The sequence below is a fragment of the Acinonyx jubatus genome, chromosome A3 (assembly GCF_027475565.1).
Source record: "Acinonyx jubatus isolate Ajub_Pintada_27869175 chromosome A3, VMU_Ajub_asm_v1.0, whole genome shotgun sequence".
In the NCBI taxonomy this organism is placed as follows: domain Eukaryota; kingdom Metazoa; phylum Chordata; class Mammalia; order Carnivora; family Felidae; genus Acinonyx; species Acinonyx jubatus.
In genome coordinates, this window is record NC_069388.1 from 118,694,137 (window position 1) to 118,709,803 (window position 15,667).

The window sequence follows — 15,667 nt, forward strand, 5'->3', positions numbered from 1 at the left end:
CCCCTGCAGTCTACCCACTGTAGCATCCATTGCACCGCATTGTACCTACCCAGTTATTTCTTGCATCACCCTCTAGACTGTAAATTCCATCAGGGCAAAATTCACATTGCCTTGTTTTTTTTTTTTTTTTACTGTATCCCGGGAGCCTAGCTCTCTGCCTAGTATACAGCAGGTACACAATAAATGCTTAAAATAAATACTTTTGAGTTTCTGTTTTTGCTATTTCTGTGCCTTAGGTAAATGACTCTTTCACAGGTAATCAATCTTCGATAAGGTATAAAGTTTAATGTAAATCTGTTAAATCAAGTTTACTAATTATATTATTCTATAGAGTATTTCCTCAGATACTTTTTTTCATAAAAGATACAAAGCCAGTATTATTTCTGAAACCATGTCTGTCTGGCAATCTCTATTTTGCCTTCATATGTAAATGACAGCATGGTAAAGTATAAAACTCTGAGTTCATAGCCTTTTCCCTCACAACATTGCAGATACTGTAGTAGTTACCAAATTCCAAACCAAGAACCAATACTATTTGGTGATGAAATTTTCACTAGCCCTCAACTCAGCAAAATCTATAAAAATGACAGTATTGTTCACTGTAAAACAAAAATTATTCCATTATTTGCTTTATATTTTATGTCCTTATTTAGCCAAAAAAAAAAGCTTGATAATTTATGTCAATTACTCAAGTTTTCTACCTGCATTTTATTAGTCCATAAATCCAAAGGTCTGGACTTCCCTGATTTAACATTTTCATTAAGTATAAGATTAGATTCCAATCTGATTATCTTTACCTTGAAAATCATTTTGTTTTCCTGTGTGTAGAATTTTCTCTCATCCTTGAACATTAGAAACGTGACTACAATAATCACTTGTCCCGCCATTTGGTGAGTTCTTTTTAAAATGTTAAGTCAGGGCGCCTGGGTGGCTCAGTCGGTTAAGCGGCCGACTTCGGCTCAGGTCATGATCTCGCGGCCCGGGAGTTCGAGCCCCGCGTCGGGCTCTGTGCTGACAGCTCGGAGCCTGGAGCCTGTTTCAGATTCTGTGTCTCCCTCTCTCTGACCCTCCCCCATTCATGCTCTGTCTCCCTCTGTCTCAAAAATAAATAAATGTTAAAAAAAATTTTGAAATAAAAAAAAAATAAAATGTTAAGTCTTCAGGGCACCTGGGTGGCTCAGTTGGTTAAGCGTCTGACTCTTGATTTTAGCTCAGATCAAGATCTCAAGGTTCATCAGACTGAGCCCCTGCATCAGGGTGTGCGCTGATAGCACAGAGCCTGCTTAGGATTCTCTCTCCCCCTCCCTCTTGGCACCTCCCACACACACATTGCTCTCTGTCTCTCAAATAAATAAACTTAAAAACATTTCCAAATAAAACAATAAAATAAAAATAAATTTAAAAAATATAAGTTATCAGTTCAGCAATATTTTCAACACATAAACTGAGTATTTCTTGATTACTTATACATCATCTGCTTTTTCCTTCTAGAATACTCAATTTATACATACCATATCTCTTGGGTCTATCTACCCTATCTATTATCTTTTTTGCCATGATCTATTTCTTTATATAACTCTGGAACATCAGTTAAATTAATGTTCTGATTCACTAATATGATTCTCTGGATATGCAATTTCACTATTACTTTGTTCAAAATTGATTTTGTTTTCCAAAAACTTTTTCCTGTTCTCCGAATACTCATTGTTCATGACAATCACCTCTTAAATTTCACTGGGTCTAAGAATTTGGATTTTTTACATCTGGCACAGTGTCATAACTACTTTTCAGAAAGCTATCTGCTATGAAAATTCAAATTATTCCTTCTTTTGAACTGCTGAGTCTTATCTCCTACAATTTTTCTGTTTGCTCATATGTACAAGAAAGATGGCCATGTATTTTCAGAATCATGCTGAGAAAACCTCTCTTAAGAATTATTTAGATTGGGGCACCCGGGTGGCTCAGTCAGTTGAATGTCCGACTTCAGCTCAGGTCATGATCTCGCCGTCCATGAGTTCGAGCCCCACGTCGGGCTCTGTGCTGACAGCTCAGAGCCTGGAGCCTGGAGCCTGCTTCGGATTCTGTGTCTCCCTCTCTCTCTGCCCCTTCCCCCACTCACGCTCTGTCTCCCTGTCTCTCAAAAATGAATAAACATCAAAAAAATTTTTTAAGGATTATTTAGATCAGTGTTAAAATCTTTTTCAGAAAATCTTCCCTTAATGCCAACTTTGGAAACCCCAAACCAGCTGGGGCCACAACGTCTTCTCTGACTGCTAACGCTGGCCTCAATAATAGCCTCAATCCAGTCAGTGGACTAGCTCTCCCTTTGTCAGTTCGGATCAGGTTCAGTTGCACATGAACAAATAAATACCTGTGGTTGACAGAAAAGAGAGGTTTATTTTTCCTCACGTAAGGCCTCTGGAGGTAGGTACGTGAGGATGGACTGACAGCTCTGAACTCACTATAGACTTCCACTTGTCCTATCATTTCGCTCTGCCAGCCCTACCCCATGACAGCTATGCTCAGAGTCATCCCATGGTCAAAAAATGATCGCGGCGCCTCCAGAAATCACATCCACATCCCAAGGAGAATAAAGGAGGAAGGGGTGAGAGCTTCTTCTGAGGCTCCCCGATGAGTCCATCTCTTTTAAAGAGCTTTCCTAGAAGGCCTTCCCTAAGACTTCCATTTACAACTGCTGGGAAATGTTTAATTTTATAGTGGGGCTTAATGAGGTGTCCATAACATAGCAGTAATATTACTAAGAATGAAAGAGGCAACCAGGCCTCTCGACACCATCATTTTTCTGTCTCTCCTGAACAAGATCCTAGTTTGCCAACATCTCTCGCGATATAAAGTCAAACAAGAGATGTACATGTATTTTCACCAGAGCAGGATAATTAATTCTTACTGTCATCAGAACATAGTACTTCAATTAATGTATATTAAGGTTGCCCAAATTTTCCTAAAACTTCTAACTGTGTAAAATGCACTTGGTTGTGTTTCTTTGCTAGAACTATTCCAAAATGGGATTTTGGAACTAAATGTATTTGTGCCATTGATTTTCAATGACTCTTAATTGAACATCTTCATTGTGACACTGTGGTCAAGTTAAAAACACAAAAAGACCTTGAGAGACTTGTGGTATCAAGTAGCTGAGGAGATAGAGCATACAAATAAATGAACAAAAAGGCATGATAGCATATAAATCTTTCCAAAGAAAAGAGGCAACAAGTGCTACAAAAACGTAGAGTTGGGAGAAAAGTTTAAGAGTGAAATGCGAGGAGGTAAAAGGAGAGAATGAAACAAACCCCCTGACAAGGTTTGTAAGAAACTAGCAGAGAAGAGAAGCTAGAGAAGAAAAAAAGGACTAACAGAACAATATCCTTTCCCCCAACCCTGCACCCCCTCCATAGCCCAGCTTCTACAGATCTCGCTCCTCTACAAAACCTACGTCTGCAGAATCTAGCTTCACACCCTCTACCATCTTACCTTCCATGTATTCTCTAACTCACTGCAATCTGGTTTTAGCCCCACCACTCTACTCAAGCTGTTCCCTGCCTCCACTGAATTAGCAAATCACCACTCAGCCCTTATTTACTCTTTGGTAATCTGACATTGTTGACCACTCCCTTACTTCTCTGGTTTCCAGGACGTTATTCTTGCTATATCTCTTATTCTTCCAACCCTTCCTTGCCCATGCTGGCTCCTCTTTTTCCACATAGCTCTCAAATGGAAGTAGTCATTCTGTCTCAAAATCTATATTCCTCCTGAGCAAACTCACCTATGAGCATGAGACCCAACACCACTATCACCTATACAGGACTTCCAAAATTGACCCAAGCCCAAACATTTGAGTTCTGAATCCATATATCCACTAGTCTAACAGAAAACACCTCTCCACCTGTTTCTCTCACAGGCATCTCAATCTCAACCCTACCCAACCCCCCCCCCCACCCCCCGCGCCCCCAAAACTGCTTTTACTCTTGAATTTGCTAGTGTGGTTTCAGGAAACATTATCTCTCCACTTAACCTAATTAAGAAACCTATAAATAATTCAGATGCCTTCTTCTCTCTCTCATTCTCACACCCAAGTGGTCTTATTAATTCTGTATTTTTTAACATCTCTTGTATTTGTTTCCTCAGCTCTATCCCTACTGCTACTATCTTAGTTCAGGATCTCACTGGATCACTGGATCACCAGAAAAGGCCAGTTCTCTCTGCTACCATCATGTAGTGTTCTAATCCATCCTCCACTGGCACCAAGTAGGTTGTTCCATTTCAACAACCACATTTTTCATTCCCCAGATCTCTAATTGACTCTTCCTAATAAATGCCCACCCTTATTTTATAATCACTTGTTGTTAAGAATATAATAAATTCCTTATCTCTCTAAAATTATTGGCTAAGCTCATTTTATAAATCTGTAACTTTTTTTTATAAATCTGTAACTTTTTACTGGACTCTGAGCTCTCTGTTGATTCTCTTGCATGGTGTTGGCTTTCCTGAAACATTTGGCAATTCTTAGCCTTATATTTGGGATTCTGCTACATGCTGTTGGCTTCTGTTGGTACTTCATTCAGGAAGCAATACTCATATTGTTTTCAAGAAGAGTGGAGGAAGAACAGACAAGGTGCCTCAGTGCCTGGTCTTCCATATACGAGAACAGCCAGCTACCGATGGTGCTTCACCATCTCACAGACCCAGGCTCCTACATGCAGTTCTCCCTTGGAAACTGACCTTTTGCTTGACCGAAATTAGTATCAGAACATACACGGGTTGGAGCTGCTTATGTTACAGTAAGGCTAATGAATCACCTTATTGATAACTCTGGGGGATGCTTCCTGCTCTCAGGTTCCCCCACCTCTGGATATGAGTGTTACCCAACGGAACTCCTATCTTCAGAAATTCTTCACAGTTTCTAATTTACAATGATTTCCTCCTCTTATTTCTTTTTTTTCTTAATTTTGGATTTTTATTTTTGAGAAAGACAGCGTGAGTGGGGAGAGGGGCAGAGGAAGAGAGAGAGAGAATATTCAAGAGGTTCCACACGGGGCTCAATCCTACGACCCTGAGATCATGACCTGAGCCAAAAATCAAGCACCAGATGCTCAACTGACTGAGCCACCCAGGCGTCCCTCCCCTTTTTATTTCTATGGATGACTACCTATATATTTTTCTATTATGTCTATAGATTTGGTGAAGGAAAGCAAAAAGGTAGTGAGTGTTCAATCTACCTTGTTGAAATTGGCAAAAATAAGTTTTCTAAAATGCAGATCACATCATGAATCTGTCCCTTTCCTATCGTAAAACCCTTTATGGGCTCCCAACTTCTGACAGACAGACTCTAAATGCCTAACTATCACACCGTCCTCAATACAGCTGGTGACTCCAAACATCTTCCCACTCCTCATGCAATACCCTTCATCGTCCAGCAATACCTAACAACTTAGAGTTGGCCATATACAAATGCCTTTGCAGAATTTCATACCTTTGTATTTATCATTCTTTTGCTCTTTAATGTGTCCTCCTCCCGCTCTGTTTAGTCTTCTAGGCATCCTTCAAAATCCAGATTCAAAAGTGTGGGAAGAAATGCATATCAAGGTATTAAGTGTGGTTGTTTTCCTGAGTTTCGATATCTATATTTCCTAATTGCTTCTTTACGTTAAGAATCTCCTATTTTACTGAGGGGCAAAAAGAAGGTTTTTTCCATTCTAAAACTCTAGTCAGGGGTCCCCTGCTCTGCAAACCGTTACTTGACTGGCCAAAAAAGATTCACTTCCTCTCTGTGCCACCACGTTGCCATGTTACACCTCCCCTTGTTTTAATCACACTGTGTTAAGAGTTTTTCTTCACCTACTAGACTATAAACTACTTGAGGACAGAGTTCTATGTCTTCTTGATCTTCCCAGAACTTAAAAGAACCTGAAATTCTGCACATGCCTAATAAATGTTTGCTAAATAAATGAATAAACAACAAAACTGGAAGAATCAGGAATGGGCAGTTTCACAATCATACAAACTGGTCTCAGAAAGTCATTTAACTTTTCCCCCTAGAAAAAAGGGGAAACATATACACAGACATTTAGAAATAGTGAGAAAAATACAATAATTAACTTATCGTTTTAAATCAGAAAAGATTTTAAGAGATCAGCACATGCAAGCCTTCAAAAGTTACAGATTAAAAGAACTACATCCCAGAGAGAGAGGGAAACTGATCTGCTCAAGCTCAGAACCTCTAACAGAATAGGGATTCGAACCCGGATCTTCCAATTCCCATTACAAAGATCATTCAACTTTATTGACTTGTCCTATTACTGTTCATGTCATGTGAGGTGTGGGACGGATAATACCACCTTAACAGCTAAACACTGCTTGAAAATGATAGTTCTCCCAAACTGCACCATCACCTAAATTTGGCCATGGTTTGCCTTAGAATAAAACTTCTCTTGGAGGTGGCTACTAGTGCTCAAACTGGGGAAGGAAAGGTGAAAAGCATTCGTTCAGGCCATAGATTTGATTTTACCAGGTGACCAAGTACCAAACACAGATAGAAGATTTGTCCTTTTTGTGGATCTATTCGGTAATTTTATCAGACATCCTGAAAAGCAAGCAAACAAACAAACAAACATAAAAGGTCATCTCTTAACACTGGAAGTAAGGTAGGGGCACCTGAGTGGCTCAGTTGGTTGAGTAACCGACTCTTGATTTTGGCTCAGGTCATGATCACTAACAAGATTGTGGGATTGAGCCCCACATCAGGCTCCGTGCTGAGTGTGGAGCCTGCTTAAGATTCTCTCTCTCCCTCTGCCCCTCTCCCCCATTTGTGCACACTTTCTCTCTCAAATGAAAAAATAAATAAAAATGAAAAAAAGAAAGTAAGGTAAATTTCCCAAACCTGCATAGTTGTAGGTCTACAAGGAAAGAAAGGGGTTTTTGTTGGTTTGCTTGTGATAATGGGTTGTTCCCTTCCCCCATCCTACAAACAAAAAGTTAGCATAGTTTTCAATTGAGCAGTCCATCACTGCTATTCGATAACACTCAAGAAGCCATAAGATCATTTTTTTTTAAATTTTTTTTTAACGTTTATTTATTTTTGAGACAGAGAGAGACAGAGCATGAACGGGGGAGGGGCAGAGAGAGAGGGAGACACAGAATCGGAAACAGGCTCCAGGCTCTGAGCCATCAGCCCAGAGCCAACACGGGGCTCGAACCCATGGACTGTGAGATCGTGACCTGAGCTGAAGTCGGACGCTCAACCGACTGAGCCACCCAGGCGCCCCAAGATCATTTTTTATTATGAGGCTTTAATACTGCTGAAGTGAGGCTACAAAGAAATCTGATATTATAAGAAATCCCCATAAGACTCTGGCTCCACAGCAATCAACCTCTTTTAAGAGATATCTTCTATCTAAAATATTCATAAGTACATTTTCTTTACCTTACGTTTCAACCTCAAGATGTTTCTCAGTTCCTCCTCTCCCTACCAGCACTGATGAGATTTGCAAAGGTACTACACATCCAAGTCTGAATACGTGTGAACTCTGGACTTTGCCAGTTAAATTTTTTTTAATATTTTATTTATTTTTGAGAGAGAGAGAGAGAGAGAGAGAGAGAGAGAGAGAGTATGAGTAGGGGAGGGGCAGAGAGAGAGGGAGACACAGAATCTAAACCAGGCTCCAGGCTCTGAGCTGTCAGCTCAGAGCCCGACGTGGGGCTCGACTTTGTGAACCATGAGGTCATGAACTGAGCTGAAGTCAGACACTCAACTGACTGAGCCACCCAGACTCCCCAGGACTTTGCCATTTTAAAGGAAGTAAAAGAAAAATGCAAAATAACCTAGCTTGAGACAGTGACTGCAATGCCACTACATGTTAGTATGTCTAATCGGCATATGGATGATAAATTAGTGGGAAATAACTATGTGACAACAAAGGCTAGATTAAGAAAATTGGGCCTCAGGAGGAACAAACAATCAATAAGCCCCCTGAGAGAACAAAAGCTAAAATCTGAAACATAGGCCCAGGGCCATACTATTACAAAAGTGAAGTATAAGAAACAGATGTGTCTTTATTTCCCAAAATAAATTAGTTAGAAATTCCACAGTGTTAATCATAATAAAAATTTACTCACTAAAATGTCGTAACATAAATAAATGACAAAGTGAATGTAATTATTAACACAATGATCCATCTCTAACTTTTAATGGTAAACAAACATAGGTTTTTTTGCTTAAATCAAAACTGTATTGAACATCTTCTGTCCAACACTTCTTCAGATATTCCGCTGACCAGTAAAAGACTTTCAAAATTGTGGCACCAGAAAAATAAGCTATTGTTAATTCTTAAAGTGGAAATCTTTGGTAGCAACTCTGATGTACTTTGCAATTTTTAGTGAGAAATTAATAAAATGCTATTTGTGATAAGTAGTAGAACATCTCTTAATTCATGGGGGGTTATGTTAAGAACTTAAATAATCTGAGAAATTTAAAACTGATTTTTTAAAATCTACAATATGCTAAAACAAAAAAATGTGTATATTTTACCACTAGCTGAATTATCTAAGAGCTTAAGTTATGTCATTATGCTAATTATGGCTGATCTTTTCATAAAATTAGCAGTTTTCACAGCATAGCCATCAAAAAAAAAATTAGGTGGATAAATCAGGACAATACTAAAGAGAATACATAAATGTTGCACTGATCTCTCAAATATCCTTCTAGAGAAAAAAATGGCAGAAAGAAGTGGGTAAGGATACTTCCAGGCAGAGTAGCTGTCCATAAACCTTGATCCTACACAATGCTAACTAACCACACTCAATACCCACCAAGGAACAGCCCTGCGGCGGCTGGCCCCCTGCTCAGCCTCAGGCCTCCTTGTTAAATATTTTTTTCAATGACTTGCTCCAATAATTCAAAAAAATTTTGCTCATCAGATCTGTTGACAACATAAACCTGAGTAGCCTAGACAATGCGATAAATGAAAATTAAAAATGGTAAATGATCTAAAGGATAGAACACTAGGTTAAAAACAAACTAGATCTAAATTAAGGGTGATACATAAATGTATCCTGTGTAGTATTCTTTACTGGCTACATATTTTTATAAACTCTTTAGCATCTATTAAATGTTTATTTAAAAAAAATTTTTAAAGTTAATAGTAAATAGGGGCAACTGGGTGGCTCAGTCAGTAAAGTGTTCAATTCTTGATCTCTGCTCAGGTCTTGATCTCAGGGTCGTGAGTTCAGGCCCCACACTTCACTCAGAGCTGGGCAAAAAGCCCACTTAAAAAAAATTTTAAAAAGTAACAGTAAATAAAGCACTAGAATAAAGCATATTAAAGTCCTTTCAATAGATATTTCATGTAATTCTCGTAACAATCCTAGTAATGAGGCATCGTTGTCCTCATTTAAAAAAAAAAAAGCTAAGTCAATAATCCAAGGACACTTTACTACTACATGGGAAAACCCAAATCTTTTTGCCCCTAATGTCCATAGCCTAATTCGCTACATCATTCTCTTCTCTTAAGTTAAAATGAAGACAGGAAGATCTGGCTTAATAGCCAATTATGAAAATAAATAGGTAAATACATAAATAAATTCATCTACAGGCTTACGTGACCAAAGTAGTTAATGGGAACAAAATGAAGCATATATGGTCATTTAAAAAAAGAAAAAAAAAAAACTAATTGGAAACTTGGACTATCTTGAGCACATTGATAAAATAGACCCATTCTGACCTCAGCTGATTAGAATCACATTTAAACCATGAGATGAGGTTTTTGAATACCATGATTTCAAGGACTTAAAGTTAGAGACTATCTAGAAGGATTTCCAAGTTTGAAAACAATGGCACACAAGAACAATTAAGCTATGGAAATCAGCCTGAAAAAGAGAAGCATATGGGAAGACAGACTAGCTATCATCATATAGAGACATCAAAGCAGTCATCAAATACCTGAACCCTCGACCTATCAAAATGGACAGAGATGTGTTCTATATGACTTCAGAGAATGTAACTAGGACAAATAAGTAGACAATGGAAAGAAGCCAACCCCACAATCATTATTACTAAAGATAATCAAACAGAAGAGAGATGGACTAAAAAAACCAAAGGTTCCAGGGGGTTAAAAGATACAAACTTCCAACTATAAAATAAATAAATCAGAGGGTGTAATATGCAGCAGCATGGTAACTACAGTTAATATTACTGTAGTGCATATCTGAAAGCTGTCAAGAGAGTAAATCCTAAAAGTTCTCATCACTAGAAGAAAAAAGAAGTTTGTAATTCTGTATGGTGATAAATGGTAACTGGACTTCTTTGATCATTTCACAGGGTATACAAACATCAAATCATTACACTGTACACCTGAAATTAATATATCAATAATATGTCAATTATACCCCAAATTTAAAAAAAGGTCCCTTACAAATCTCAGATTCTTTTCTCCTAATACTTACCCTTAAAATGAGGGCTTTGTTCTCTAAAACCAATTGTAGCCTTTATTTTAACTATATGTTAGTCATTTAATATTTTATATGCATATTCCTATAAAAGAAATGTCACAAATTATGGTCCAATCGGCAGGCTAATCCACAAAAGCTTATTTTGCAAAACTGGACTACAACATTAACTATAGTGGAGTTACATTTTATTTGCTTGTATCTTTCCCAAATTCAACTTAATCTTCACCCCCATACTAGTTTCCCAAATATGGAAAATGAGACTACATTGAAGAATCAACCTAAGTTGGACGCATGTGAGCAGGAGGTCATCAGAACAAGACAGCCTTAAAGAAAAAAAATGTCCTTTGTTTCCCCTAAAGTGTCATCTCTAGTAATTTTTTACTAAATCAATTTGCCTTTTACAAATTCCACATTTCTGCACAGTCTTCTCCATGACCCTCTTCCCTAATTTTGGTAACCTTAAATTCCCCTACACTGTAGAACCCTACTCTAGCCATACTCTGGCTGCCCCATCTTACCATAATACCCTCATCTCCAATATTACATTTCTCCCTTCTAATCACAACTACACTAGGAGTGCAGAGGCAATCTGACTAGAACAGATTATAAACTCTTAACCTAACCAGAGTTATCTTAGAAGCAGGTATTTGTCTATCTAAATGAATGCTTAATAGACAGAATTTCAGGCAACATAACAAAGTGAAAGTAAAAAATCATCATGTTGATTAAGATATTTTTGTGCAAAGTCCATCAAAAGCTTTGTCTGAAATCAGCTCCCATAAGTGGATTCTGTTTCATAACCTTTCTCCTTCCTCTAATCCTAGGTTTCTAAGAATTATATCTCTGATTTATAGGCAGAGGGAGTCTGATAACAAATAGGACTGGGAAAAATGGCTTCCACTGGTCCTGTGTAAATTAATACACCTCAATTAGAGAAAAACCTTGAATAGATAAATAAAATATTAAGAAGTTAGGAAAATTCTAAGAATGAGGAAAATGAGTCTATATACTGGTCTGAGGCTTAACATGACATCTGCTTTCCCATTAAATGTCAACACGTGTGGTAGAAAGACAAAAACAATCTATCAGCTTTAAAATACAGGTATAAATGATGATGGGGGAGCTGATTAGGTGTAATAAAAACATGATTGTTACAGGAGAATGATATTGAGGGGAAGGTAGAAGGACACAGTCAACGAAGAGATCTTTTGAAATGAATGGATAACCCAAATATAAATAATCCACCTACAGATAAACATGACCGTACATATAACTAAAGGTAAAATATATTATTCTTAATTAACACGTGTAAAATGTTTAGAACAGTGCCTAGTATATAATAAATACTCAAAAAGTGTTCACTTCTACAATTATTAGTTTATAATACCCATTGTTTGCAGTTTAAAGGAATTCTAAGAACTCGATCCTATCCTCTCCTAAGGGTAAGGAGTAATACATATTTTAAGATAAACACAAACCAAATGTATTACCACTTGCAGACTTCTGAAAGTAAGAATCTTCCTCAGATCACAACGATGTGTTACGCTACAAATTACTAGAAGACATGACATTGCTAATGATTAAAGTTGTACTTTACCCTTTTCATCCTTGACAATCTTGAGTCCTCTTCCCCTCTGTTTTAACTTCTGACTGAAACTGTCCCTCAATGAACATTTTGGTTACTGCATCCTTTTGTTCAGTTGTCCTTCCTCCTCCCAATTCTACCCCACCCCCAAATCAGGACCCAACCTCTAGCTCTCAGAGTTGGGCACGTCTGGTGTATTCTCTTTGTACCTTCCAAATGCCTCTAATGGGTGCCCTTATCACATATCATTATAATAACTGCTGCTATATCTACTGCCACTGTAGTTTGACAGTTCCTTGAGAACAAGGTCCATATTTTCTTCATCTTTATGAGGCTGGCACACAAAGCCTGATTCTAAAGGCTTCTAAATGTTTGTTAAATGAATGGCCCTATCCTTCAGAAATAAACTACATCACAAGAAATAGTTTGATAAATTACAGTATAGCTAAAGTATTACATAGTTACTGAATCATTATAAAAATTAAGTCATTATGAAAACTCAATAATAGTTAGAGAGGCTGCATATCACAGTGACTCAGAGCATGAGATGTGGAGCCAGTGCCAGCTTTCATTCATTCATTCAACAGACATTTAATGACAGGCCACTGAGCCAGGCACTGTTCTATCCTGGCCTCACAGAGTTTACGTGCCAATGGGAAGAGGCAAACAATAAACAGAATAAAACATGTAAATTATGCCATGATATTTATAAGGTGATATGTATTAGAGGGTAAAAAAAGAGCAGGGAAAGGGATTGTGAGTGAAAAGGAAGGGACACTAAATAGGAAGCTATGTGTAGACCTCCTTTACTCAAGGTGAGATCTGAGCTAACACTTGAAGGAGTTCAGCAGGATATCTTAAACTGCCAGACTGTTTTCCAAACCGACTGCACCATTTTATATTTCCACCAGCAGTGTTTGAAGATTCTGATTTCTCCACATTCAAATAAACACTTGTTATTATCTGACTTTTTTTTTTTTTTTTTTTTATTCTAGCGTCATAGTGGATACGAAATGGTATCTCTTTGTGCTCTGGTTTACATTTCTCTGATGGCTGGTTTCCCCACCCCCTACCCCCCACCCCCCACTCTTAATAGTGTCTTTTCAAGGTCAGAAGTTCTTAATTTTGATGACACTCAATTTATCAATTTTTTTCTTTTACAGATCATGCCTTTTGTACTGAATGTAAGTAATCTTTTCCTAACCAATGGTCACAGAGGTTTTATACTATTCTTTTGTCTACAAGTGTCAAAGTTTTAAGTTTTATATTTACTTATATTTATACTCCATTTGGAGTATTTAGTTAACTCCATTTGGAGTTACTTTTTCTTTTACTATGGAACAAAATATGGATTGAAGTCAGTTTTTTCGCATGTAGATATCCAATTGGTCCAGCACCATTTGTTGAAGACTGCCCTTTTGCCACTGAAATGCTTTGGTAACTTTGCCAAAAATCAGTTTAACATGTGTGTATGGATCTATTCCTGCACTTTCACAGAGAGTATAGTATAGTATAAAACGTGCAAATTCAAATCCCTACAATCACCTAAGTTAACAAAAATGTGTAAATGGGGTGAATTTAAGCCAATAGGAAGAAGTGGGGGCTATATCTTACTGAACAGAATATATGCTATCCTTAAAGCACTCAAATTCAACAGATATTAAAACACCGTGTAAGGATGTCTGGGTAACTCAGTCGGTTAAACGTCTGACTTTGGCTCAGGTCATGATCTCACAGTTCATGAGTTCGAACCCCACATCGGGCTCTGTGCTGACAGCTCAGAGCCTGGAACTTGCTTCAGCTTCTGTGTGTGTGTGTGTGTGTGTGTGGTGTGTGTGTGTGTGTGCCTGTCTGTCTCTCTCTCAAAAATAAACATAAAAAACAAAACAAACAAAACACAACAATGTGTAGACCAAAACAATGGTGGGTATATGTGGTTGAGGGGTGTGCATAGGAAAAAACTCTGGTATATTAATATACTAGAGACATATTACAAATGAAAAAAAGCTAGACAGAGAGGAGAGTACATTGGGGAAAAGGTTAAAGGCAGTTTTATAAAAGCAATAGGTAAAACAGAGGGAGTAATAGAAAGGGAGAAAGATGACACTAACAGATGGGAGAAAACTAAAAGGTCAGGTACCAGACTGAGAATTAAAAGGGGTTAGGTCAAGTTTTTTTTTTTTTTTTTTAAGGTAAGCTCTACTAATATAACTATTAATAACAATGTCAGAAGGGTGGCTGTAGTTTGCCTCAGTTAACAACAATGACATAATTATTTGCATTTACAGCTTAGTTAACTTTTGTCTTCGTTCCTCCTCAATTAAAAAAGGGAAAAACCGGGGCACCTAGGTGGTTCAGTTGGTTAAGCAACCAACTCTTGATCTGGGCTCAGGTCACTACCTCACGGTTCCGTAGTTCAAACCCCACGTGAGGCTCCATGCTGACTGCACAGAGCCTGCTTGGGATTCCCTTTCTCCCTCTCTGCCTCTCCCTGTTCCTTCTCTCTCTCTCTCTCTCTCAAAAATAAATAAACTTTTTTTTTTAAAAAGGGGGAAAACCTATTCATATTCATAAAGAGAAAAAATGTATTTTGTAGGGCAGGGTCCGTGTCACTTGTGCCTTTACAGCCTGAGGAGCAAGGTTCAGCCCGTTTACCACCGGGCAGCCTGCACGGAGGAGGTCAGACTCCGGCGGCTCCGAGCTGCCTGCCTGCCTGCCGCTGGCTGAGCTGCTATGGCTGTCCCTCCGTGACAGACTAAGAATACCTTCCTTTCACTGAAGGTTCCTGATTGTTTCTTTTTGTTTGTTTGTTTTCAACTCCTGATCCAAAAAAATTAAAGAACAGTTCTTTGCTTTGGAAAAAACACCCAAAATTCTGAATAAAATTATAAATTCATATTGTAATTTTCAGAAATCCACCAAAATATTAACAGCTTTTGTCTAGGCACAGGACTATATATAGTTACTCGCTCTAAGTTTTTCCTCCCTTCTACTTCTTAATATTTTTCGCTACTTTCCACAATATTCTATTTTCCTTTCAGAAAATGGGGGACAAAAACAAGCAAGCAAGACAGCAAGATAGCTTTCAACCAAGTAATATATCATGAATTACCTTTAATCTCTTAAAATACCAAAGGAGAAATACATTTAACACGGGTGCCAAAGTAAATGTCCCCCAAATGATTCCTAAATGCACATTTAATAATTTGGGAACTTCAGAAGAAATATGTTTTTAATACTATTTTTTTTTAAATTAGAGATAAGTTCTTTCTTAATGCTAAACTAGATTTAATAGCTATAACTTACTCTGATGCCCGGAGTTCGAGCAAGGGTCAAGCTGTGATAAGCACCTTTATTTCTGGCTCACACATTTGCTTCTTAATCCAATAAACGTGTACCATCTTTGTCTCTGAGCTATCAGTACATATCAGAGTATAACTACCAGTGCTATAGATTCACTCGTTACACTACACTTCACCATATTTACTTTATATAAATGATCACAAATGTCTTTCAATGTCAAAATCTTAAACTATAAAAATTTGACTTTCTATTTATGTTTACATTTTATTGCCCTAGTATATATCCTGTACCAATTTTATTAATGGGTTAGTACTTATT

The 15,667-nt window shown here is 37.7% G+C and overlaps 1 protein-coding gene across 10 annotated transcripts in view; it reads right to left on the reverse strand.

The window, feature by feature from the left end:
- The window catches only part of NCOA1 (nuclear receptor coactivator 1), a 237,848-nt gene that overhangs the window by 197,391 nt on the left and 24,790 nt on the right, over positions 1-15,667 (reverse strand). For 6 of the 10 annotated variants that reach the window (XM_053201160.1, XM_053201164.1, XM_053201165.1 and 3 more), the window contains 2 exons: positions 6,896-6,976; positions 5,489-5,556 (listed from right to left, as the gene is read on the reverse strand). The exons of 3 other annotated variants lie outside the window; for them this stretch is intronic. The gene's annotated coding sequence lies outside the window, so the exon portion shown is untranslated. The remainder of the gene's footprint in view (positions 1-5,488; positions 5,557-6,895; positions 6,977-15,667) is intronic. One more of the 10 variants, XM_053201161.1, reaches the window with a different exon arrangement.